Below are 25,692 nucleotides of genomic sequence, written 5' to 3'. Positions count from 1 at the left end.
ATTCAGAACTTGAAGTATACATTCGTTATTGGTGTATATAGCATATTCAAGTTTGCCTATAGTTTAAAATACATTTTGTAAGCAATCTGGAACCACCGTTTTATAGTTTTTTAGTACTTACTTTATTACAGATTTTCTAGAAAAAAATGATACTTTCTATTATGATAATTATTTCAAGGCACGACCAAATATCAAACCCGTCCCATAGAAAACGAATAAAAACAGTATTCATATACAAGTGGATTTATTCTAACTCCCAGGCATAAGGCAATACACCTATCAAGATGGATTTAAACTGATTCTTGTTGAAAGCTTTTTTAAAATCAAGTGCAGCAAAATTATGCTGGTTATATCAAAACCTGAGATGTAGTGATACTACGCCAATCTTCGAAACAATAAGAGCATCATATTACAGCCTTTACAGTGTTGTGCAATAGCTGCTCAGACTTATCCATTCCAACTGTGCAAAATTTAACAACAGTATTTTATTACTAAATTATTCATGAATTAAATAATAAATGAAATCTTAAACTCGAGACCTTATAATATTTTCCATCGTGACTTATTCAAACAAACTTTATCTATAGTTATTTTAATTCGGTAACTAAACCTTTTTTTCTGTCATCACTTTTATATTGGTTTAATGAAATTTTCTCCATGTACTAAACTTTCTTTGAAAGCGTGATGCAATACCATAACCCCAGGATTTATTATAAGTTTCTTTTTATTATTTTATTATTCAACATAAGAACAAGAAGATGACCTATACCCATCATGTATAAACTCATCAGAGATGCCAGAATTTGGTACGACAGACGCGCGTTTCGTCTAGACTCCTCGGTGGCGTATAAGTGCAGCATTTATTTGGAATACTGATTTGATACTAATATGTCTATACCAATGAGGCTTGTATCCAGCATTACCTATAAACAAAGCGCTGAAGCAGTATTTTTTAATTATAATAATTATTATTCTTTCTATATATAACATACTTATTTACATTCATCCAAGAAATTGAAAACCAACCATTTAATAAGACGAATTTCAGTAGAACTACTTATATATCTTTCTTGACCGCAGTGTATCATTAAAATGTTTTATATGGATTAATGTTAATACATATTTTCAAAATATGTACTCAAAACGTATTATTTGCTACCAATTGGTCGATACGATTGCTGGTTAACGGTTAGACCATCCTCATAGTACGTACACCATGCAAATAATGTTTCGATACGGCCATTATTGCGGATCCAGGATTTAAAAAAAAAAGGGGGCAGCGTTTGGAGTTGGACATATAAAAAGTCTACATATATTGGTCCCCCTGTAACTGTTCTATTTTTCGTTGACTAAAGTGTTGGCTTTGGGTGTGTTTGATGAACGTTAATCCAGCGGAATCGACATCAAAACTTTAATAAATAAATGAAACACTTTAGTCTAATTGACCAGAAAGAACAAATAATATTTGATATTTCCTATAAACAAGACTTGAATTCGTTGACATTAAACGCAATATGTTCATTTTCTTTACAACTGTCGTTTTAAGTTACCAAATTTTAATATTTTATACATCTGTCAAACAAAAGATATAAGATAATAGTACAATTTTAATGAATCATAGACTTGTTTTATCTCTTGCTATTTAATTTCATAGATATAAAAAACTTAAATTTACGTCAATATGTAATTTTTTGTGCAGATATCAAAATTCATAATTAAATTCTTATGCAGTTGTCAATCAAGGCACATATCTTACACAAGTAGAATGATTTATAATTGAAATTTGTCGAGAAGTATATTTTGAAATGTCACATGTTGTGATCATGATAAACATTTTAAAAACCAAGTAAAATACGCAATTAATATCATTATTAAAAAACATCTGATGTTGGCTAAGAAATATTGACAGTTATACATGCAAGTATCATCACATCATCGGCAGTCAATCAAGCTTCGTCAATACAAAAAAACCCAACAACGTGTAAGTAAATGCGGCGCATATATACATGTATCATGACAAGACTAATTAAACAATATACCTACTTAATTTTTGTTTTCTATGTACTATCATCAAATGTAATTTAGTTTTTTTTAACAATTTGATGTATTTGTCTAGTTTAGTGATATATTGTGTCAGTTAATTGTTAAAGTCAAGGGTCGGTGCTTAACACCGAACTTTGTTTGATCCCTGCATGGAATAGGATGAAAATAGCTCTTTATTAATTGGATGCGTACGGAACAATTACTGGATTTACTTTCATCAGGAATACTAAAACCAAAATATCAAAGCCAGGGGTGTATAAATACTAAAGAGGCGGAATGACCAGAATTGGCCATAGTAAAATACAACAGATTAGATTTTACAAAAAAAAACTTGCAAAAAAATTACGAATAACTTCCATAACAGCAAACAAATAAAACTTAGAGATGACTATGATGCTTATTGTTTTCAATGATTAAAGACGCACCTAAGACGTAAATTTAAGGAATTCTACAGGTATATAATAACAGTATAATTTATTATGCATAAATATTTCAAATAGTAATCCTTTTGTTTTCTCGTATTTCTTGCAGATATTGAAAAAAGTATAAGTTCGTGTAAGTGATATATTCCTGATAAAGTTATCATCCGGTACAAACGCATCAGTTACTTATCAAATTCGACTATTTATTCGTTTGTTTTGATTATTTTTATCGTTTTGTTCTTAAATGTCCAACAAACCATTTGTGCAAATCCCTAAATTTAGTTTAATTTTGCATGATTTGCGTAAGAAACTTTAAGTAAAACACCTTTGCCAAGTGAGTCATAACTGTTCCGTTGTTCATATATCATTCTTTAAATAAATTTAAAAAGATAAATTGAAATAATGCATTGACATTCCAAACTTGTCTTAATGAAGAAATACTTGATTTTTCGAAACAAGATGTTATACCAGGATTACTGCAGTCATTGCATTCTTGTCATTTGGGTTTCTAATTTCCTGGTAAGTTTGCGTCCTCGAAACTGGGGTGTATTTTTTAATTTAAAAAAAAAGATGAACAGAGAAAAAACAGTCCATTGAACACCACAAAAGAAAACAATAGATCTAGAAAACACGAACCCAACCGAAAAGAGGGGGTTGGTTGAATGCCGGTAAAACGAACATATATCATATTTGTTTTTTCGTTCATTATTTTGTACATAAATCGGGCCATTAATTTTCTCGTTTGAATTGTTTTACATTTGTCATTTAGGAGCCTTTTATAGCTGACTATGCGGTATGGTTTTATTCATTGTTGAAGACCGTACGGTGATCTATAGTTGTTAATTTCTGTGTCATTTGGTCTCTTGTGAAGAGTTGTCTCATTGGCAATCGTGCCACATCTTCTTATTTTTATATATATATACACATGTATTTTTGTACGTTTAACCTTTCAAATTACATTAACCAACCCATGTTTGCTTCTTTTTTGGGAGATGGCGTGCCCTTTCTAGACTGTAAACTATCATCACGCTATTCGTTTCATGAGAGGGAAGTTAAATGTAGATGCAGGTTTCATAATTACCGCACACATACCCATATTTGTTTCAAATTATTTTGTTGCTCAGTACAAAATGGCAGCACTTAGACACCTAACAGCGATACTACATAAAGCCTTTTGTACTTCAAATATATATTCTTTTTATGGTCTATATCAAGTAGATTTGTATTCATCTTGAAAAGATAAATTCTGTTTAAGATGAAATAATTATGCAAGCGATCAGTGGGATATTGAACACTCCACATTAATCAAATTGTTATCAGCGCAAAAATGTTAACTGCACAAAACTGATGAGAAAATAAACTGTCCATCTGGTATTTGTTCTTGACTACGTCAAAAGAGCAGTTTCTAGAGGTACAGACCGCAATTATTTGGCTGTCGTCTGCTCCTTTGAATAATTTTAAAATCAGTTTGAACTAAATCACGCGCTACTTAATTTAACGTTTGTAGCGGTCAATTTGTCGCGATCCACGAAACGTTTTTTCTTTTCATGTTTCAACCCTGCATGAAATTTTAAATTATCAAAGATAAAAATATTACGAATAACGAAATTATTTAGCAACATATAAATGCAGCTTATTTAAATATTTAACGATTTGTTTGATGTTGAATTATAGAAATAAAAACAGTTATGATAATTTCATTGTCAATATCAAAATTTTTTTTTCAAAGCCCGAATTTCATATTTGTGTTTCTACTTTTCACTGACAACTTTTTTTATGTACTTGCGTAAACCCACCAGTTTCGAACTATACATGCATTTTTTTATATACCACTTTCAAGCTTTTGAACCGAAACAGAGTGGCAGGTTCAAAACTTGGCTTTCTTTCCATAACATGGACAAGACATACTATTCTTCGGCTGTTTAATTTGTTTAAACTTCAAAATATCGACTTATTTGATAAATACTCTTCAAAACTCTCAAATTTTACACTTGAATTCAAATTTGACAGATTTTGCATAATTTTTAACAACATTAAAATCTTCAAATAATCACCCTTTAGCCTTGTTACGTCATATAAAGTCAGCCTAGGTTTAATAATTAAAACACAAGGATTTTTTCCTCAAGTCAAGTGTGTGACAATGTGAAAAAAGCATACCTCTGTTAAAAAATAAAGGATAGGATTACTATTCTTCAAGCATTTTCAAGATAAGCATTTGAAGCATATGCAATTCAAAATTTAGAAAAAATGTTCTTTCCTTCGAAATACTTGTGCCCATTAGAATGTCGTCCCAATTAAAACTGCTTGAATATAGACATAATGAGAAAGAAATTATTGTGTATTTCTGAACAAATAATGTTTTCGTTTTGAATATTTTCAAGGAATGCTTTTGAATATCAAAGCACTTTAAAATAATGTCATGTCTTGTGTTCTTCTCATTCAAGTGTTTGGCACGTGGAACAAAACATTGAAACATGGGAATCAAGGGGCGAATTTGTTGCCTCTTATCTGGTTTCAGTTTCTGTGGGGTTTTGATAAACCTTTAATTTGTTTTGTTCAAATTGGTTCTAAACTAGTTCTAAGCCGAAAGTGGTTTTACATTTATTTCTAGAAAACTGAACCCAGTTTCCTAAGCATTAAATTTTGAACAGTCAAACAAACCATTATCAAAACTTTTGTTTAAAACTGGTAAACTGAAACAAGTTTTTAAACAAACAATAAACTATTTAAAAGCCGAAATCCTGAACTGAAACTAGTTTGACTCCAATATATTTGCCCCTGCATGGTTAAAGCTAAATGTTTCTAAACTAATTTTTGAAACGTTTGTCTTTAGTTGTTCTTTCTTTGTGAATAATGAGTTCACAATGATCAAATTCACTTTCTATAAGTATATATGACCTGCTAGTCAAATGCGTTTTGTTCAAATAAACTTTTTCACTTTTTTGGTCTTTTGGAAAATGTTGTTTGTGCTGTATTTAGACCCATCTACCAAGAAATTTGTTTTGCATGCACACGTATAAAAAATGCGGTTTTTATCCAACGCAATCATAGGTTTGAACGTTGTTTTCAATTTAGACTTGTATATATATATATATATTATGGATAAAATCTGTTGTAGAGTCGTCACTGGTTCAGACGTACTTATAATATAATTATTTCTGTGACTGCATCTTACATTAATTTGTAGGATCCTTTACAATAGATAATTCAGCTGATCTGTAACAATTCCATCTTCATGCCTTATATATAGCATGTACTGTGTTACGACGCTAGATAAAAACTGACGAGGAAAGGTAACACCCGGCCACCGAAAGCTTTATTATTCAGAGCCTAGGTGGTCGAGTGATCTAGCACGCCGGGCATAGTGCAAGGCGATTTGGTGCCACGATATCTCAGAAGAATGAGTTCGAATCCCGGCCAGGGAAGAACAAAAGATTTGCTTCCGCAAATTTACAGATCTAACATTGTTGGGCTGTTGTTTAGACGAATTATATATATAAGTCTTGTCTTCTTTCTCACCGGTTTAATTCTCCGTTCTTTATCATGTTCTAGGGTTTCGTTTTTTTTGCCATTGAGTTCTTTGTTTCTCTTTGACATAAACGTTTTTGAAGTCCCCCTTAACCCAAATAGTTCCGTACCACCGCGTGATCGACTCTCCCACTCGCGATTGTAGCTTTTTTACAGCAGTGAAATTAAAACCACTGAACTATTCGGGTTATTTCCCCTTGGTTTCTTATCTCCCTATTTATTTCATTGTTAACAAACATTTTATAGACAAATAACGACTGCCATGTATGCAACCTAGAGGCTATACCTCTTAATGATTTTGAAAGGAAGAAAAAAAAGTGAAACCAATTCAATTATTTTTGTATTAGTTTATTTTAATTTATCAACTTTATATATTTAATGTTGAGCTAATTTTCCCCTTTCTGGGCCATAAATTAAACATAATAAAAAAATTACTATGAATAAAGATAAACATTCGGCAAAACCTTTAAAAATATGTAGCACATTAAATCTTAATAAAAGTAACCATGACAGTTTTATGGTGAATTAATTATTGCATGTGGCTACAACATTTTAGTGAAATAAAACAGTTCAGGAATACTTTTCAGTCGGATATTTTTTTATCACAATATGAAATGAAACATTTCTTTTTTCGTATATGTAATGTCAACGACATAAATGCCTTGTTCCATCGTCAATGGCTACTGTTTTGTAACTAACTTATGCAATTCATACGTAAAAATTAGGAAATGTGGTATGATTGCCAATGAGACAAGAAGTCCAAATGACGTGGATGTAACTTTACTCCCTTCAACAATGAGCAAAACCCATACCGTATAGTTATCTAGAAAAAAAACCTTGACATGACAAAATCTAAAACAATTTAAATGAAAAAACCCAACTGCCTGATTTATGACAAAACAATTATCTTACTTAAAAAAATATGACCGACAGCAACCAACGACTACCACTGATTTACAGACTCATGACTTGGAAAAGACACATATAGAATATGGCGGGATGAGTGTTCCCCCTGTTAACCTAGGACAGTTGTGTAATAGTACAAAATACATGCACTAAAAACTCTCCGTAATAAATTGTAATTTCTCCTAAATAAATTGTCATTTCCTGTCCTATTTACAATGTTGTTGGCAACCACTCGTGAACCACAAAGACTGTACATCATATTTCTATTTGACAGCAACATATAGACTAGTTTATTTTCCATAGTTCAAATTTAGATATATATATATATATATATATATATATCTCACTGCCTTTCATCGCACTTCAAAAGGGAAACGATACCAAGAGACCAAAACCAAAACCAAAAAATAGTCGGAGAAAAACTTTGGTAAATTTTAACTTATATAATTGCCTTTGGTCGTACGTCAAAAAAGGGGAGAGTATCACGGGGTCAACCAAAAGAAACACAAGAACTTTAAAGAAATATAAAGATTGAGCTACAAATGTTTAATTATTATTTTAAGAATAAAAACAGCTACCTTTAAATACGTGTTTGGTTCTATGTTTAACTGCTTTTACAATCTTATATTGCAGGACATTATGTCAAAATCATCAACGGCTCTTTCGTTTGTAGGATATAATTATACGCATACATGTATATTAGTATTTACTTTTCAAAGCACAAGTATATACAGAACAATTAAAGCTCAGGGATAGTAAACTTTTAAGGTGTCTTCCCAATTGTCCCACTTTTTGAAATTACAGGTAAAAAAGTAATGAAATTTTGTGGGACAATCGGGAATATGTTTGTGGGACAATTGGGAAGTTTAAATGTGGGACAATTGGGAATTGTTTTGATAGTGATTAATTTGTTTTTATAGTGTGTTGCAGTTAATTAAAAAGGTCACTAAACAATGTAACTTATAAAATATGAAAAAAACATGAACAAATAATAATATTTACATATTTCATTTTGCACATAGTAGGTACAATTATAGTATCATCAAACACGGAATATAATATGAAGTCATAAAATTTTAGTCTTAGATGCATATTTTTTTTAATTAGTTTTTATTGGCTTTGAACTAGCTGTCAGTAACTGCGAATACTCTCAGACCTGTTACAGTACTCAGTGTCTTTGTTGTGGTGATGCATAAGTAGCCGTCCACGTTCACTCTGTGTTTTTGTTAGATGTATTTCTGTTTGTACCCATCTGATGAGAAAAGCCTTTTTCAACTGATTTTTATAGTTTATTCTTATGTTGTACTGTTTCAACACTGTTCCAGGTTATTGTGAGGGTTGGCGCCTTCAAATAAGTTTAACCCCGCAAAATTCTGTATGTGCCTGTCCCAAGTCAGGAGCCTGGTATTCAGTGGTTGCCGTTTGTTGCTGTGTAACATATTTATTTTTCGTTCATTATTTTGTACATAAATTATGCCATTAGTTTTCTCGTTTGAATTGTTTTACATTTGCCATTTTGGGGTCTTTTATAGCTATGCAGTATGAGCTTTGCTAATTGTTGAAGGCCGTATGGTGACCTATAGTTGTTAATTTCTGTGTCATTTGGTCTCTTTGGGAGAGTTGTCTCATTAGCAATCATACCACATCTTCTCATTTTTGATGGAAGTCTGTTTCTACTTTATAGTTGGTAAAGAGTCCTGTTGACTGCAAAAGCAATGGGAATATTGGAAAAACAACCTTTAATAGTGATTCTTGGAAAGGCTGATCTGGCAAAATTATAGACATCAGCTTCGTAACAATAAAGACAGTTGTTGGGTTCAGGTGAATCTGACGTTGGGTGTAAGCAGTCTTCAATAGTGCAGAGAATGTTGTATTAATGTCCTCCGACTTCCCTAGTAAACAAGTTCATGTAGAGTGTAGAATGTAAATGAGTTTATACCTTTTTTTTTGAAATTGCATGCATTATTTCTAAATTTATTTAAAAACTTTACAGAGAAAAAGGAATTAAAATTACGGTATTGACATTTGTTTTATGAATAACGTAACATTGTAGATATATTTCATAAATCAGAAATATTATATTTTTTTAATCAAAAGTGCATTAATCTAATTAGTTAAAAAACATTTTTTTTAATACTTTTATAAAATTAATATTAAATGTGCAATAATTATTTCTTGTTTTTTTAGCAAAACAAACAACAGTTACCTTGTTTATCTAAGAACATTTTATTCATAAAATAATGTGGGACAATCAGAACTTTTCATGTGGGACAATCAGAACTCTAAAATTTTAAAAAGTGGGACAATCGGGAATAAACCACTTTTAAGTATATAATAATATTTGTGGTCAGGTCTTAAATTTGAAAATGAATGGCTAAAGAGCAGCGAAGCTTACAAAATTACAAGTTAGAAAACACATGTGTATGGGAGATAATTATTTCTAATCCGGCTTATCGTTAGATGAGGGACCATGCTTGATTAGATCAGGCATAGTTACCTGAAATGTTAAATATACCTGTCCATGATTTTATATCTAGTTTTACTTGGATCCAAAACACCGCGAAATTGGATTTCCGCTTTAATAAAACATCAAGGTTTTATTACATGAGAGCAACATCTGTAGGTCGGATAAAATATAGATTTCATACTTTAGTTTGAATAAATTATAGATTCCAAATATGTTTATTTCTGACCATAAAAACGATAAAATAGAACTTTTTCACATAGTGGATGTCAAACTGGTACAATGATATTATACCCCAGACTTCTAATCCAAAATTGACCATCAGCATGGCGAATGAACGCCCCTTTCTTATATAACACACGTTATAAGAAATATTTATTAAAATAAATATTCAATGAACTTTGAAATTTGGTCTCTTTGAAAAGCAACATCAAACGATTTTGATTCGATTTAGTTGGTATATAATTCGTTAAAACCAGTAGGATATTCATTTAGGCTGTATGCGTTTTGAACAAATTATAAAGAAATCTTCCAGCATATTTGTATATAAATGCATATTTAGAAATGCATTTTTGAATATTTGTGAAAAAAATAAAAGAAATTATTTAGTAATATTCATTATATTGTAATTTAGGTATTGAAACATCGTTAACGATACATAACAGTCCGCACAGGGTTGAAATAAACATTGAAATATACACGGGAAAGACGCAATCAACATGTTTGTATGTTAATAGTTTGTGTTACATCAATAAAATATTTATAATATCTCCTTTTAACTTTGATGAAAAAGCTCCAAATTTTGCGTCATACTTTGACACATAAGACAAATTTTGCGATACTAAATATCTTGTTATATATTTTTCTCCATTTACAATGCCGGCTAACCCATTCCCATCTGATTTTATTCCTGTTTGTTATTCTTGTGAATCTAGCCTAAGTCACAGTTTTCAGAATCGCTGTGTGTTATCTGTGTTTTATGTCATTGTTTGGTTTTGACTAAAACTGTCGCTATGAAAGTTAATTTTAATTTTAAGGAATGACTGTACTATTCTTTCTGTCTATGAAGAAATAACATCAAAAACGTGGTGCGTGGCAGGTTATATAAAAGTGTGTACCACATTTTTGAGGATATTTCGAATAGACAGAAAAATATTACAGTCATTCCTTATTATTTAATTCTAAATTCCGTTTTAAGGAGTAAATCATGAAAAAACGTTGATGACGTCACGGTCACATGACGAAATTATGTCTATGAGCTGATAGACAAAAACCTTAAAGCCAATCAGAAGACGTGTTACATCCAAAATCAAATTATTTTCAAATAGCATTGAGGAACACATATATATATCTGTCAAGACTGAGATCAGTATTTGCAGTTTTGTCCCCTTCAACAAGAATGACTTTTTAAAACTTCAAATTAAGAGAAATAATATCGTCTGCTATCGGCAGCACACAATAGTAAAAGAGAGCAGTATCCGTCATTATAATGTTGTGTAGAGATTTTTTAAAAATTGTCTGTTTTTCCTTCGACGGGTAATTATGATATAGAAGTAAAACCTAAAATTGGTCTAGGCATGAACAGGATCAGAAAAAAACAAGAGTAAATAACAGACCGGAGACCATACCACAAATAAAAAAAAACCCTAAACTGCCAAGAACTAACTTGAAAATAAATAAGTTATTTTGCCATAACAAAATTTGAAAGTTATTCTTTGTTTTCTATGATACTTACCAATTTCCTTCTTCCGCTAAAGGAGCGATTGAATTCCAGGATTAGGGTTGTCAGTTGTATATAAAATGTTATCTCAGATCTTGGTTTTTTGTAATCAAAGAATCCTTGAAACTATTCTTTTCTTGATGGTTGTATCCTGGAATTAAAATATTGTTTGCGTTATAATATTTGGTCGGTATCATGTTTTTCACTCTTAAAACACCCCACCTGAACGACCCCCTTTAAAACAAATGACTGATCCCTAAATATGTCACTCTCAATTCTTTTTGATCTCTCGGTAGATATTGTTTTGACAACTTTTATAAAACGATTCAATAAAAAAGTAGGAATTAAAAGAAAAAAAGGAAAAGAAAACATTGTTACACTAATTGTACAGTTGTAAATGATACATGAACAAGCTTATGTTTTGTCCGAACATTAATACTCTCTGTCACATCCTTCCTCTTACAAGCAGTTGACCAACCGAACATCTAGTCTGTTGTTTAAAATAATCTTTTTCTAATTTGGGAAATAAATCAAAGTAAAATACAAGGCTAAATTTTTATTAATCAAATGTTTAGAGACACCTTTTGCTCGTGTTTTTTCAGATACAATGAATTTTTTTCTCTATTGCACGTTTGTGTGATTCCGAGTCTCGTTTCGCTTGTTCTAATTAGACATTTCCTTGTCTTATGACCTATTTTAAAAGTGAAAAAGGTACATGTTCAATTAATAATTCAACTTAAATGTTTAAAACAACCACTGTTTTCTTTGTATAAAGACAGTTATGGTGAAAACGAAGTAAATCTACCTTCGTATTCAAATTTATAAACATATATCGGTCTATCAAACTTAACCCTTTTCACACAAGAAGATTTGAATATTTTTCTTATAAACTGATATTACAAAACTGCAACTCGGGTGAAGAGTTGTCTCATTGGCAATCATAACACACCATAAGATATAGTGCTATCACACATTTAAAATTAAATATATATATCACCATTAGAATAAGGTGACGTTTTATAAAATGGTTTTTCTAGAAAAAAATCCTGAAAATATAATAGAATGTACCGTAATGTCTTTTGTGGGAACATGGAAGTATTGTATTGACAATATAGTATTTCCATGGGAGTGTTACCTAATGCTGTACATTTTTATTTACCAAACTAATAGATCTATTTGAAATCTCAACAGAAATCGAAATGATCAATTGATGAGTAATTCACCACAATTAGAATTGCGAAATACATTTATAAAATGAAAGTAACAAACCACATTTCTTATAAATTATTGGAACTTACGTGCCTTGTAAATGATTCATAAAAACATGAATTAAAAAATTTAAAAGTGACATTTATTTATATTCCCCCATTTCTATATACCCCATTTACAGATCGTGATCTTCTCGCTGCTCCATTAAATTATTTTTCAAATATTATTACAGTAAAATGGAGCCTTAAATGAAAATAACATGTTACAAATTTAGTGCGTACGGAGCGCCTTTATCAGACACACTCAAATCCAAAAATGGAAGCCATGGATTTAGAAGATGTGAAAAGTTTCGCCATCAGAGATGTCAGTCATACATTGAATTTTAAACTTTTGAAAGAGTTCGCTTGAAATAGGGTTGCCATCATGAATTTATTCATTGCTTCGATGTCTGATATCACTTGAAATTTGTGATTTACTCTGTCATAGATCTCACATGACCATTTATGCTCATTTGAGTATATTTCAATTTATTCAAAGCCCATTCCTGGTCATACCACTTGCTATTGGATACAAACGTAAAATCGCATAATGAGTCTTGCAATCATAGCTGTCATGATTATCTGCTAATATTTAAAATGTCATCTCAATGGTTGTTGGTGTATTATCTATAAATACAATTAAGGTTTCCTGCTTTTAAAACAATGATTTTAAATAAAGGTTAAATTCGTAGTTTGGGTTTAGGCCATCCTTAAGAAAATAACGGTTTAGTAGAAAACTCATCCAACAGTTGCTTTTTAAAATATTATTTTCATTTCATATAATAAATAAGAGGCTGTGGTATCGTTTCCAATGACACAACTATTCATCAGAGTCCAAATGACGCAAATATAAGCAATTATAAATTACCGTAAGCCCTTCAACATCGAGAAAAACCCTTACTGTATATATATAGTCAGCTATAAAAGCATGCTTATCGTAGGTAGCTTTCGAAAATCCGTGCTGTCTCTGTATTTCAATACTTTAATACAGAAGGGTACGAAAATGACGGTAAATATCTACGACATAACCCAATATCATCATACTATTATACATTACGGAAGAATGTCATACCTAGGAAATGGGATAATGTATGAACTAGCCAGCAAACTATCGAATGACGCATAAATATGCAAATACTGAGAGAGGAGCAAAAGAAACAAACAAACCAATCAGCATTTAGTTTGTTTTTCCCATCCATCAATTTCTTTGCATTATTTTAATATAATTTAATTTAATTTTTACCTAACAATGTTTTCTTTTTTCCGATATATCTCAAACTATGCTATAATGTATAAAGAAATCAAAGTCACATTTGTACAATTTCAATAGTCATGCATGAGGTTTATCCTTAATAAATCTTATTAATCATGTACACTGTACCAAATATGTATGTGCCATGTTCTCTGACATACAATTCTAATATATGTGTGGTTAATTTTCAACGGTATTTGATCATCTTAAAGCTTACATATAATTATGGTTTAATTATATTTAAAAGATTTGTTCAATTTATGTCAAAACTTTACATATATTAAGGTACTTCCAAAGCCAAGAACAAACTTTTTGACATGATTAAGCCATTTTTGAGAAGAAGATTTTTCTATTGCGATAAGAATTTGCCACTTGTGCACTGTTTAAACATGTGTAATGCTTTCCCTTCTATTTAGGGTACGGCCAATTGATTTTCCACAAAAGGGGTGGGCGGGCAGGATGATTTTTTTCGCAGACGGAATATTCCTTTTCACGTGCTGTTGGGCCAGCTTATTTATTTTCGATTTTGTACACAATTATGTCCTGCTATATTAAATTGCATTCTGTCTTCGGTATCATTGTCATATTCTAAGTTCTTACCAGGCCCACAAATTAATTACAAAAAATCCTCCTGCCTATCCCCCGTGAATATCAAATGGTCTTTAATGGAACAGAAAGAGTACACTGTCGTGTCGTATTTTACAATGAGATTGTGAGGCAAATTAATCATTATTTTTTTTAATTTCTTTGTCCTTTACATTCTACGATTGTGTTGCTATATATTCCTGCATTCTCGTGCTTCGATGCACAATTGCAGCGTTAGTGATATCTAGAGATTTCATTTCAAACCGTAATCCGAATAATTCAGTCCCTCCCCGTGATCGACTCCCCAACTCGTGAGGGAGCCATAGCAGAGCAGCGTAATTTAACGACTGAATTATTCGGGTTACTGAAACCAGTGATAATAGAGGCTAATTTATGTCAGTAGAGATACGTTATAGTTAGTATTATAATGATGATGTTCCAGTATCTGCTAGGTATTTTTTGGAAGAAAAAGTATTCAAAATGATTGATATTATTTTTATATAAAGCTTAAATTATTACGTTTGGAAATTCGAACATTCCAATTGAATATTTATTGATTGTTAAAAATTCACGAAAGATATTCCAAGAAGTACAAAAAGATAAACTAATGAATGTGATTAAGAAGCGCCTAGCATCTCCATGCAATTTTAATAACATATAATGATAAAGCAAATTTGCATATTTATATAGACTGCACACAAAACTGGATAAATTAAAGTCGAAAATCTTTAAATTGATATTATTGTGTCTGTGTATGAACCAAATTTGAAATAACACATTATCATAAAGAAGGACAAATGAATATTTTACCATTCAAGTCTCCTGGATGTTCATTTCTCATTTTATTCTCCCGCTTTTATTGTTGGTTCTTAACAAGGTAATTTGGATTCACAATAAAATGCTTGCTATAGGTAATAAAAATGCTTTCAACGTGCGTCAGATTTCACATTATTTAATTTGTTGCCCATTTAAAAAAAAAGTTATCTATACACGAGGCATAACGTTGAATAAAATTATAAACCATCTGTTTGTCCAGGTCAAAATAGTTTATGACACTTATTGAAAAATATTGAATATGAAAAATCAATTAACAATATTCAAAACCTATTGTTATTTCTAGAATAACAACCGTTCGAAATGAATTAACCTATACAACCCTAATATTTATTTAATGCACACTCGCCTATATTTATTTATTTTCGAACACAATTAAGATTAAAATTTACTGTGAATGTTTTCACCAAAATCAATTTTATTGAATAATTATCCGTATTTCTGGACAGTGCGTAAGCGAAATTGGATCCTTTCAAAAAGTTGTCTGTCATTATTCATTCATAGCTAAATAAATGCTACAAACATCTCTTTTCAATGGTACTCGAATAATATAGTTTTGTTATTTTTTAAAGACAACATTCAAAACTTTATTGAGGGATTATTTACTTAGCGCGGATCTTTTATTGAGTGAAGAGTCATTTAGTGCAACGTGATCGCTGAACGTCTGCGACAATGACTTAGAAAGGAAATCAGGCCTCTCACAAAAATAAACATTTAATTTCTTATGACAATTCAATGCAATTATTGAAAACCTATTACTCCCACTAAAAAGTTTAGTATTAAGTAATTACTACTTTTCGTCACAAGATTAAACAAAACCTGTTTAAATTCTGCAAAATCAAAATTTCGACAAAAGATGCCGTGCTGAGTATTTTAAACTTTACAACAATGTTTGCTTTTTGCACAGGTATTGTCCAAATTATTGATTATATATACGTACACAGTACTTGAAACATTATAAATGCACTCAACAAATATTATAAAGAATATTTTAGAAATACAAATATTTTGACACTTACTGTTATAGTAATTATGCCAATAATTACTAATAAATGCAACTCAGCAACGCCATCAACAAATAATTTTATTGTATTTTACGTTAGTGCAAAGAAATTAAAAAAAAAGTCTGAAAAAGTAGCTTTAAAATGATGTGAAGAAAGTAGTAAAAAAACTTAAGGATACCAAAGTTAACTTCAAAATGGTGAAAAGAATTGGCGATACCATGATGAAAATAAAATAGATCGTTCGGAAAGAAAAAAATAACAGAGAACATAACGCTAGTCAGAAAACTAAACCCTGACTAGTAACTCGAATCTCGCCAAAAATTTTCAGCAGACAAAATTGAGAAAAACCAAAATTTACATCCTATGATATAAAATTGAATATATTCTATTGCAGTTTATCTTTCCACACACACAACTCCGTACTTCATTAATGTCGTTGGTTCTTCACTAAGTTTTACATGGTGTCTTCCCACAATTCCCTTTCATCAGTTCCGATAGTGTTACAACCTCTTGTTTCGTTGTTAATGTGTTGTCATGATTAGTTTTTATTTCGTAGTATTCGTACAACGACTCGCCTTTTACATGCATCCAGTGCTTGCCATTGTCATATATATGGAGACATGATTTCGGTGCATTACTACATACCATTGCCGATCGTCATCTAATATATCATTATAGGTAAACTTTATGATGTAATAAATAATTCAAACTTGAAGTTCAGTTCATTTGGTATTTCAAACTCTTGAAAGGCAGTCTTACTTATACATATTTGGCTTTCATTTTTTTTGGTTTGACCCAATTAAGGTAAATCCAGAAAAGGGCTTTGGACGCGCATATATATCTTTATTCTCATCACCAAATTCATAAAGTTTTATCTATTACACATGTTACAAGCGTATTGCATGCAGTTAAAATGAAAACTGTTATGATAATGTGACTGATTTAAACAAAGTTTGGGAAATAACATGACAATAACGCAACCTTGTTGTGTATATTCGCCTTGCAACATGTCAACTATGGACCCACTGAAGAGTTAATTCAGGGGTTATTTGACGTGCAGAGATCGTGGCACACTCCATACATTATTATTTAAAGACTCCTCCATGGCCGGACGTGGCTGCGTATTTATCCATCCCGCAACAAACACTACGCCTCTCTTTAACACGGGTTTTACTACTGCCGGACAGATGAAGACCATGCTAGTGACTATATTTATATACCAAAGTTTACCCTTGGTGTCCAAAAGATAATAACAATAATCTGGGACCAATTATGCAATAACGTATTGATGATGATGATGAATGGATGATTAACGTCCAGCGGCAAATTAAATGCATATTCAGGACTAGAACATGTTAATGTGATATGAATATTTACTGAATATTTACCCTGCTTGTACTAGACCGACACGCAGAGCATGATTTTTTAACGTGCTAGTTCACAAGTTAACAGTCCGCAGGAAGACATGTCACCTTAGTTGTTAATTTCTGTGTCATTTGGTCTCTTGTGGAGAGTTGTCTCATTGGCAATCATACCACATCTTCTTTTTTATAATTACCCGGACACATTATTCCGACTCCGAGCCGACCAGTCTTTTCTCTTACTCCCTAATGCCGCGTGGAGGAGCAACAAATACCGATTTTAAAGTCTGTCAGGGATTGACACATCCGGGGTTCGAACCCACGACCTCCCGCACCCGAGGCGAACACGCTACCACGAGACCACCGAGTCGGTAAATAATGTAGAAGTCTCAGCGATAATTAAACAGTTTACTTTAACATGTACTGGGTGTCAGTATAACTATATTGAATGTTTTATTTAAAAAAAAACATATTTTTGTTAAATTTTATAGCTATCCCTTTCAGTCATATATATTCATCAAACTACCACTATTTGTTTTTGCTTCGAGCGTATCCAATGCAGTGAAATACAGAACTGTTCTTAATCGTATGTACCAAAGTAACTTTGTTACATATTTATATAAAACAATTGTTGTCAAAACATATAATTTCGTCATCCACTATCCTTGTTTAACCATCGATCTATCAAACTAAAAAACTGCAGGTCATTACAGTAAAACATTCCTGACTTATGTAATTAAACGACATATATATCGGTAACAGGATTGTTTGTTCTGGTCCTCCATAAGGAACATTTCATCATGAACTATAGCTTTGATTGATAATAGTTTAAGGGCATTGATCGGATGTGTGAAAGGTAGTCGTTAATTGATCTTAAGAATTGTTCAGAATAAAATAAGTTAGACGAAAGGTGTGTCATCTGACGAAAAGTAAACGATTTCATTTTTTTATCATCGATATAACTTGTCAATCGTTTTGGATATAATATTGGCAAACATGTCTGGATTTGATGTCTGAAGTTCAAACTTGGTACCTTTCTGTTAACGTTTGTTTATATAAGAATCCAATAAGTTACTAGCAGCACAAAAGACAAAATCAATTGTTTGATGATATAATATATTTCAAATAAGGTTTTATTTTACATATTCTAAGAACACGAGTCTGTTTCTAATACTATATATATCATTATCTAGGCTTATACTATAAGGTTTACTTGAAATTCGAAAAAAAGATCAAATAAGGTACACGTCAAAGAAACAGAAACCTAACGACATAGAACAAATGACATATACCATTCAATATACGGTCGTCATCGATTCGATAGAAAAGGGTTTATACAGTGAGTCAAGCTCTACGTCACCCGGGACTGACCGGGTTTGAAAAAAAGTGAGACTATTAAAGAACTGAAATCAATACCAAATCCTCTAAATGCCAAAAACATTAGGATTCATAACAAAACACAACCATAGCTACTAATGTGGCTGAAGATTTGGGTCATATACATGTGTATGTGATGGGTTTGACTATGTTTTTAATATCAACCATCCCCCTTTTTCCCCATCTTAACTTGCCTTCGAATATAATATTCGTTTGGATATTTCTTGAGAGTTTCGATGAAAAGATTTTGAATTTTGGAAATTAAGACACGTACATAAAATCCAAATATATCTACATATTTCGATTATTACCAAAAAGTTTATTTGATGCACATAGAGAAAGAGGTCTAACGAAATTTTTAACCCTCTAAAGTCTAAGATTGTGAAATATATGAAGTATATATACTGAAATTAAAATATATAATTATAATTTACAGATAACATGGAATCGTTTTGGAAAAGATATACCAGAGACTTTTCTTATTTAAAAAAAATCATTCATTTCGGATACCATTTCGGATACCCTCTAGACAATTCCAGGTGGACACAACTCAAAAGCAAACTCTTCGTCGATGGTATTTCGAAGTACAGCTCAAAATCGAAAATACAAGACAAGTAATTGCATACGAAATAAATTGCAGATGCCACTGGAATACTAAAGAAAACAGACTTAAACCATCAGAAAACTAGGTGCAAAGTGGCAAACCAACCACGCAAGTGTCCTGAATAACGGAAATTGAAAGTACCCTTTCACCTACAAACATGACATCCTTGTGAGTTATAAATAATGTAGTGCAATAACTCAGTCCAAAACCCACAAACGGAAGACTGGTATCATTTATGTTGTAATATTCACACCTTATTTCACTTTCAGTATTTATACGTATAAATCAGATTGTCTAATTCTTTGCAAAGTTCGTTAAGTATGATATTTATTAATTATGCTAAAATGAAATGAAGGGCCCCGGGCGTATATGTCTTAAGACATCTGCCCAAGTGTAATAGTAAGAATACATATACTGCTAGTACTAGGATTAAAAATATATACGTCGCGCGAACAAAATAAATACACACTCACCTCCACAAAAAAGGGAAAAAGGTGTCTAAAAGTCATCATACATGTGTCAATACTTGATTAGTTGTGAATTAATTAATTTGACAGAGACGACCAAAGATCTGACATCAAAACAAATTTCTTTAACGAAAAAACATGACAACCGCTGGGGAAGCTAAAAAACCCCGAAAAAACACGACAACCGCTGGGGAAGCTCCTTATGATTTTACATATATATAGAGAGAAAGAAGTTGACACTGAAGAAGTTCCGCGGCCTATTTGTTCAGCCAAGATATTTTTCAATACGATTTTATAACATCTTCTTCGTATATAACCATCTTAATATATTTCACACTACATTCGGCTATCTATGTATACTGAAAAACTAACTATCGATTCACTTTACCATTATTAATCACGTGATCGTTAATCTAAAAAGAAGGATGTGGATATACACTGTGGTCACTGAAGATTACAAAAAAGTGTTAAAGGAATATCAAACAAGGGAAAACCTGAAAAATTAAAAGTTACCTCCTTTGTTTTCTATATTTAATGCCCCGTAAACTTAAAGCCCACTATGTATCTGGCATTTGGCTACCTTATCTCCCGATTAAGCTACATCTACTTAATCCAATAATGCCCTGAAAGAATGTCCCAACTCAGGCAGGAAAAGTTAAATTTGACCATTTTTATGTCATTAATAGTTAAATAGCTGGTAACGTTTCTACGTATTTATGTATCCCTGGCTTCTAATGTTTGGATTTGAGCGTTACTGATAAAGGTAAATTCAGAAAAACTCGGCGTCGGACGCACGAAATTTATATATACAGTGTTATGTTCATTTCGGTATTTTAACAAGTGCAAATAGGTGCACACTGTTGGGTAAAAATTAGTATTTACATAATTTATATTTGTTTAGATCCATATCGTTGGATCAAGACCAAAACAATATCAGTTGGGCGAGTAAGACAGTTAATAAAAAATCAAAACATACCAAATTTTGCTGGGTTTAAAGCACGTTTCTAGAGTAACCTTTTCAAGAACTATCGCGATCATGTCCAAAAGTTGCGAAAGACAAAGATGTGTAAATATACATGGAATTGCATAAACCAAAGGGCCTACACGAACGTATGGTGTCTACTATTAATTAACTTTACAAGTAGGAGGTTTAGCAAGCTATTAAACCAGGTTTAATCAATCATTTTCCTCTGAAAATTCCTGTAACAATTGTTTTTTACTCTTCCCGTTGGTTGATTACGGTTTTTTTACCGAACCTTTCCAATAAACTACAACAATTATGGTTTATACAAGGAATTCTTCAGTTTCAAGACTAATTTTACAATCATGATATAAAATCTGTGATAAAGTGTTTAATTAAGGCATATTCCTACATTTAACATATGTTACAGTATCGTCACGATGATACACTTTTGGAACAAAACATGACCAAATGACCGAGTTATTAGGAATATGTATAGAACACGTGCACATGCATACATTTTTACATAATAAATCATCATTTTACATGTTTTTTTATATTATGAAATATGGAAATAATTAATTTCCATTACTTGTAAAATTAGCATAATGGAAATAGATTAATAGAAGTAATCACGTGACTGTCACATTCTTTCTGCGAAATAAAAAAAAAATTCAATTGCGGAATATTAATTAATTTTATTTCATTATCAAATTGTACATTAAATTGAACATTCATTCAGTACAATGTATGCATGACATCGTAAAAAATATAAACCTTCACGGTGGATCTGCATTTAAAGGATGAAATGAGGCATGGCTGAATTCAATTAAGATCATATCTATATGTCCCATTAAACAGTGCAAACATTTACCACACAATCGTATATGGTTCAAATCTCAGTTTTATAACTACCCTTTGGCGATTTGTGTATCGTTTATACGATTACAACATGTATATAATTGTAAGCAAATATCCATAAATCAGTTATGAGTGAGTAAGTTATCGAATGACCAGGAAAAATACATTATTAATATTATATAGATCAACTATAAACAAATAGGAAAATTACCATTTTGACCATCAATCACACGTTTTATTGTTGACTAGATAATGTTTATTGTAAATATAGAAAGTATATAGATGGCGTTGGGTTTTTAAAACTAATTATATATGTAGCTTTTCCACGAAGTACCTCACAGGGTTACCTGAAACTACTAATAAACCTCTCAGGGGGTGGCGCCTATGATAATGACATAAGAAAAATACCCAATTTTAAAAAAAAATTATAAGCTGCAAAAAATATTAGTATTATATATGACTAATGCATTCCATAGAATGGTAACACCTAAAAGAAACATACGAAATCGGACATGTCAGTAAAATATACTGTTTAATCATAAATCTGTTTTTTGTGATAAAAAGAAGCAATGAAAAGTTTCTAAGGTACCTCAAGATAAAATAGCTTTATAAAATTAAAGTAAGTTTAGCTATTTTGTTAAGGTAACTAAAGTCATGGTTATATATAGCAACCATGCAACCTAAGGACATTGGGCGATTTAAGGAATGTTTAAAGGTCCCAGAGCCCTTTAATACGAGGCCAACAATATTGTTTATCATGAAATTTGAAGATGTGGAAAATTAGAACCCTGAACACCTTTAACATTAGATCCGACAATGAATCGATTCAGAACTTTTCTAGTTTTATATTTACGCATTTAAGGTATTAAAAATGAATCCATTATTTCTACTACATTACTTTTCATATGTAAAAATTATTTAAGAAATTGCAGTTATATTTATAATGTATACATCAAAGATACTGTGAAATGTGTTGCTTTCTTCCCCACGTTAAAAGACAGATATGGCGTCTTCTTAATGTAAATTTATACAATGTTACAGTAGTTCAACAAGTAAAATTTTCAAAATAATTCAGGTTGAAAGTGAAATATATTTTGTTTTCATATTTGCAAGGATTTGTATAGTCTTACTATACAAATCCTTGAGATTTGTTATTATAACTTTTGTAAATACTCATTCTTTATTCCTAATAAGAAAACAGTAGTCTTTTTATTTGTTGATACCTGGAATATGCTTTATATAAATTATAAGACTTTTTTGTAGCTGGTGGCTATGCAGATGCATGAAACTTGTATACATATGTTGTTGCATTCATATTTACTGAGAGTTACACTGATTACCCTTATTTCCGATACTAGCATCTTATTTGCTTGCAGGGAACTTTGAGGGAGGGAGCATTTATTTTAATGAACATTGTATGTCTGACTTTTTTGCTGATTCATCAATTTTAATTTTGAAAAATTCATACTCATGTTATTTCTGTTTATAAAATTTAAATAGTGTCTTTCTTACTTAATAAAATTTCATTTTGAAAACCCTTCAAAATATAATGGTAAAAGATAAGATATGAAAAAAACCAATGAGTTTCTGTTTTTTTGTTTATAGATCTTGAAGAAATTTTACATATTGTTTTGGCAATAGAGACCGAGTCATGTAGATTAATGTTATATTGTACTTTCATGCTGTCTGTCAAACTCCATTGTCAACCAGCCATTAAATTGTAAGTCTAGGAATACATTAATATCATTATTCGAGGCAAATATATATGCAGTTAAAAAATGTTGTAAAAAAACACAGAAATTTATATTCGGAGTGCATTATAGTTGATCATCATAAACATCAGTTTATCATTAGAAACATAAGTTTTATATAGTTTATCTTTTATTATCTAAATTTATGATATACACTTTAACTTTCAAAATCCAACTTCCGAGATGACAAGCAAAATGAGACCCAATAAGGAAATGCATAATCGTAGTTCTAATGCGAACGGACGCCCTAACAACCAAAAGAAAAACAAACAAAAGTTCACAATACAGTTCAAAGAAACTGAAGATTTAGCAACACGAACCCCACTAAAAATCGGGATTAACCAGTCTGGCAGTTAGAATAGCAAGTGCAAAAACATTTGTACAATAGAGGCTGTAAAATCTTGAACATGTATACATAAGGACATTTGACCATTAAAGTTATAAATATTTACGAAGAAAAATACAGAATTTATTAATAAGTAAAAAAAAAAATTGATGAAAGTCGTCCATAATATAAAAATAAAACTTACAGTCATATTTAATCACTTTCTTTAATCGAGCATTGATAGATCAAAAAATATTTGTATTGCAATAAACACCAGATTACACCTCAAAACAAGTAATAATTATTATTATTAGTAATTTTTAGAACGGCAGCGATGGTGTAAAGTATATGAATGGCGATTATAATATGTATTTAACACACGATTTTGATGAAGATGATTACCCTCTGGTGTACCGGGACAACTTTATCACGAACAAACATGAACATAAACAAACAAAGTGTTTTAAATAATGTCCTACTTTGCTGATAATGACACCCATTGTACTTAAAACAATATGATGTCTAAATACAGTGCTATTCAACTTAATATCTTTATTACAACATAATAGAGTATGTATGACATCTATTTAAGACCCCGGTAGATTTTTGTCTAGATAACGTCGAAGGCAACATATTAGTTTATTCTAAAATTTGAGAATTTTAATTCAGTATAAAAAGTTGAATTTACAATGCAATTGAAGTTTTGAAATTTTTGATAAATATTGATGTTAAAACTTTTTTTATTCTATCTAAATGTATGAATTTATCAGTGTTAGAATCAGAAATATTTTTTATTTTAAAATAAAAATTTAGACTCACCTATTTTTCTTATAGATAGGTTTAGCCAGATCGGATGGAGAGAGAATAAAAGTTCACTGTTTACTCCGTGTTATTTTAATCAAATTTCGCACCTGGAATCACCTGTATTAAACTTGTGCCGTATGAAGCGGTTACTTTGTATCATCGCTTGTGAATGCTGTCAGTCAAGGAACTGATCAACCGAGTGGTTTACCTGTTCTCCAATAGATTTACCTGTATGATTAAGTGTTATGCTAAGGTATTGGATAACGGTATGGTTTTTCTAATCAAACCATAAATTAACACTTTAAAGTCGAAACATTTACTATTGAATTACATAGTTGTGTTCATAGTAGAAAAGTTAAAATCCACTGTACAAGACCACAAACATCTGCAATGAAAGATAAACATCTGGATTTGCCCCCTGTCATTGACTTTTAGTATATAACTGTTCACCACAAAACCGTCAAAGATGATTTTTCCTTTTAATTAACACTATAATTACTTCATTATCCTTTTAATAACCCTTCCCTTACATCGTTTTCGGAAGCCTAGATTTAAATCTCCCCTGCAAGTTAAACCGGTTTTCTGCAGTTGATAGAAATAGTAAAATATTAACAAAAATATCATCTACTATTTTTTTCAACATCTTCATCATGTTTAATTGAAATAACGTGTAAACAAGGAATTGTATATTTAAAATTCCTTGGTGTAAGTCAAAAGACGTTCAGAAATGTTTACTTGTAAGTATACTGTATAAAGAATTTACAGACAAGGACAAAGACTCGCACTCATCCTTATGTTAACTTAGTATAAACGTTTGGCGTTTGGGAATTCTTTTCTGGAGAAGGCTTACTAATGTGTAAGATGTGAAGAAGACACACGCGTCAGTATCAATGTAAATCAAAATGTCGACAATCTATACAACATGACAACGACCCATCCCCTTTTCTACCAAAAAGACATAATTATGTTCTTGTATAAACAGCTGTAACAGACAGCACTGAAATGTAAGACGCATAACATCCATTCAAAATCGCCCAGATTCCCAAAATAGAGACCAAGCATATCTTGCTTTGGATAACTGATATGTTCCTCTTATAATTACAATAACTATATCTTTAAAATGACAGGTTTATGCTTATTGCCCAAACTTAACTTCACCTTTTTCACAAGCACAGG

General features: G+C 31.1%; 1 protein-coding gene across 1 annotated transcript in view; it reads right to left on the bottom strand.

The window, feature by feature from the left end:
* The window catches only part of LOC127724116 (four-jointed box protein 1-like), a 38,104-nt gene extending 13,405 nt beyond the window's left edge, over positions 1 to 24,699 (bottom strand). Inside the window, exons 1-2 of the mRNA XM_052230972.1 lie at positions 24,532 to 24,699; positions 11,099 to 11,234 (exon numbers count right to left, since the gene is read on the bottom strand). The gene's annotated coding sequence lies outside the window, so the exon portion shown is untranslated. The remainder of the gene's footprint in view (positions 1 to 11,098; positions 11,235 to 24,531) is intronic.
* Positions 24,700 to 25,692: the final 993 nt, after the last annotated feature.

Source organism: Mytilus californianus, unplaced genomic scaffold (genome assembly GCF_021869535.1).
Source record: "Mytilus californianus isolate M0D057914Y unplaced genomic scaffold, xbMytCali1.0.p SCAF_14, whole genome shotgun sequence".
NCBI lineage: Eukaryota > Metazoa > Mollusca > Bivalvia > Mytilida > Mytilidae > Mytilus > Mytilus californianus.
The sequence above is the reverse complement of the archived record's forward strand: the minus strand, read 5'-3'. Positions and strand labels throughout refer to the sequence as shown.